This window comes from Cololabis saira, chromosome 8 (assembly GCF_033807715.1).
Source record: "Cololabis saira isolate AMF1-May2022 chromosome 8, fColSai1.1, whole genome shotgun sequence".
NCBI classification, from domain to species: Eukaryota; Metazoa; Chordata; class Actinopteri; order Beloniformes; family Belonidae; genus Cololabis; species Cololabis saira.
The window spans coordinates 31,348,812-31,352,421 of record NC_084594.1 but is presented as its reverse complement, the minus strand read 5'-3'; positions in this window follow the sequence as shown (position 1 = coordinate 31,352,421).

The following is a 3,610-nucleotide window of genomic DNA, read 5'->3' as shown; positions in this document are numbered from 1 at the left end:
TTGTGTGTTTTTTTTTTTTGTTTGAGTCATTAACAGGGTGAGAAGACGTCAGACCGCTGCTGCGCCCAGCCCAGCAGACACTCCCTCCCTCTGCAGCCTCGCTCCAGCTCCAGCGAGTGAAGCGGAGTAAGGGCTGATTCATGGTTCCGCGTTAAATCGACGCAGAGCCTATGCCGTAGCCTACGGCGTAGGGTCTGCGTCGGTGTAACGCGGACCATGAATCAGCCTTAACACCAGCAGACAGGAAATGGTAGGTTTGTATTTCAAAATAAAACCATGAACAATGCACCTGCGGAAAGGCAGAATCAGGGGCCGGTGTTGTGCCGGATTCAGCACCCCTGCCGTGAAAAGCACCCCCTCATTTTACACATAATGACAAAAATTATATTCTCATTCCACACACTCACATAACACATACTTAGGAGTTTATATTCAATGATAAGTAGACCAAGAAAAAAAACAACACACTGACACTTCAATATATTTATATATACACACTCACACAAACACATAGCCTACTTAGGAGTTTATATTATATATATTTACAAATATTATGGAAGACAACACAGTAAGCAGGCTATTAATTAATGACATCAATAACCATTTACCCGATTTTTGTTATCTGTGACTGTGATTGTGGGAAAGTATGACTATTGTGGAATCCATGAGCGCATTTAAACATGAATCATTAACACAAAACTGGACGCTAAACAGTGTGTACGACGAGGGGGTGCTTTTCACGGCAGGGGTGCTGAATCCGGCACAACACCGGATTCAGAAAACATTCTTAAGAAAAAGAATCTTCTTAAGTGTCATTTTTTTCTTAAGTTCAGTCTTAAGAAGAAAAAAGAGAAAAAGTCATATTGTCCAAAAAGTATTTTTTCAACTTTCTTCTTAAGTTTCTTCTTAAGAAAAAACTTAAGAATAAATGGTATTCTTGAAATAAAAGTTCTCAAATTTGTTCTTGACTTTTTTCTTAACTTTAAGACAACCTTGACCTGTCTTAAAATTTATTCTGTGTAAGCCTCTAATATCACTTTTTTCAACACATTTTAGACAAGTTTAGACTAGTAGGTCATAGTTTGAGGACTTTGTAATTAATTACACAAAGAGCCTGTTAACTGTTTGTTAGCATGTTAGTTAGCGTGGTAGTTAATTATTATTAATTTTCCCCAATAGTATTTTTTTTCGCACATTAATATCATCCACCATAATCTCAAGCTCCTGCCTTGAAAAGTTCCTGCATCTCTTTTTCTCCTTCTCCATGTTTAGTGAGTGACTGACGGTTAAGACCTAAACTACCTGTATAAATGTTGTTTGTTGGCATGTGCAATGCAATGACATGTTTTAAGAAGTTCTTAAGTAGGAAAAATAAGAAATTTGTAAGAAATGACAGTTCTTAAGACGGTTCTTAAGAAAATATTGAGGAATTGCACTTAAGAACTTTCTTATGAACTTCTTAATTTTAGATCTTAAGACATTTCTTAAGATCGTTCTTAAGAACATATTGGTGAATCCGGCCCCAGTTCTTTTTGTTAAATCCAGTATCATGGCAGTGGGGGCCTCTGGACAAAGGCAAGGCAAGGCAAGTTTATTTGTTTAGCACAATTCAACACAAGTTAATTCAAATGGCTTTACATCAGCATTAAAAGCAGCACGACACAATTAAAGAGTAAATAACAAATAAAATGAAATAAAATGATAAGAAAAGAGGTAAAATAATAAAAAGCACAAGTTGTTAAAAAGTAAGGGCAGTAGAGTACAGCAGGTAAGTATTTAATTTAAGAGTACGCTTCATTAAACAGTAATTTCAATTCAATTTTATTTATATAGCGTCTATTACAACATAAGTTGTCTCTAGGTGCTTTCTGGAGACCCAGAACATGAACCCCGAGCAATTATTACATAAACATAACATAAACAATGGCAGGTAAAAACTCCCTAGTGGGAGAAAAACCTAAGCCAAACAGTGGCAAGAAAAACTCCCCTTTAGGAGGGAAGAAACCTTGAGCAGGACCTGGATTATAAGGGGGGACCCTCCTGCCGGAGGCCAGCTGGGCAGAGCAGGAAAATAGAAAACGGACAGAGAGAATGAAGAACAGAGAAAGGAGAGACACAGACACAAGTGGACTTGATGAACGGGTTCTAACTGAGAAGAAAAGCCACTTTACCTACCTTTTGTGAAAAAGAATAGGATGTAAGCGGGAGGATGCTGAGGCTCCCTGGGACTTCCTAACAGCAGGAAGCGCTTATCTCACTCACTCAATAAACACACATTTGCATAACACCTGGACCTTTACAACGTTCATTTGCGTTGACATCATGTGGATAGAGCAGGAAAGTGTACCCTTGTAAACCTCTCAGCAAATCTGAGAAGTGAGACTTATTTGATCATGTTTTCTCAAACCATTTAGTTGTAAGCGCGTGCGTGTGAGACGTACGGGTCATTAAGTCATTAAGTTGCACCAGAGTCTCACCATAGCCTAACTGTATTTCTCGATCAAAGAAAATACTAAATTTAACCGAAATGTTGTGTTACTTTATGCCGTTTCATTAAATGTAATCTAATACCCAATAAAGAGGCTTCTCCTGAAGCTCTTTCTCTCTTTCTAACACAAACAAGTGTTAATTATATAGTCATAAGGCAACATACACCTAGTAACCTAGTAACTAAATGTTTTTAACCTGGCGACTGACTTCATGAAAAGTACTTTGGCCTATATATTAGTATAATAGTGTTAATAAGATAGAAGAAGATAAAAAAAATCAATTTACACGCATCAACATTCTTCCTTTTCACAGTTTCTTTCCAAGTTTTGGATAACTTAGCAGTGAGCTGTTTAGATATTTATGTAGTATATATTATATGTTGAGAGGGATAGTTATAATTATGTAATTATTAAGTATGTAGCATATATATATTTATAGGGATATTTATGTAGTTTATATAGTGTATATTTATATAGATTTATATAATATTTGTATTTTCTATATATTGATATAATATTTATGTAATATTTATATTTTCTATATACTTATATGGATAATTTTGTATCAATAGGCATGTTTACGTAGTATTTATATAGACTATATTTATATGGATATTGTGTAGATTTAATAATAACAATAATGTAAATTCATAGAGTTATAAAGGGGTAGGAACTAGGAAAAAGTGTATACTTCTTCCTACTATTTTTTCGAACATATGTGAATATGAAAATGTTACTGTTTATTTATTTATTTTTTATATACATGTTCGAAATAAAAATTAATTAATTGATTCATTGATTCATTCATTCATAGCTCCTTTGTGTAATATTGTGTAAAGTTTCTTTCTTTCTTTCTTTCTTTCTTTCTTTCTTTCTTTCTTTCTTTCTTTCTTTCTTTCTTTCTTTCTTTCTTTCTTTCTTTCTTTCTTTCTTTCTTTCTTTCTTTCTTTCTTTCTTTCTTTCTTTCTTTCTTTCTTTCTTTCTTTCTTTCTTTCTTTCTTTCTTTCTTTCTTTCTTTCTTTCTTTCTTCTCCCTCGCTCTCACCCCCCTTGTGGTTGTAACGAGGAAACACGCTCTTCCAGCTCGCTGAGCGAGTTGCCATAGCAACTGCACAGCATGTG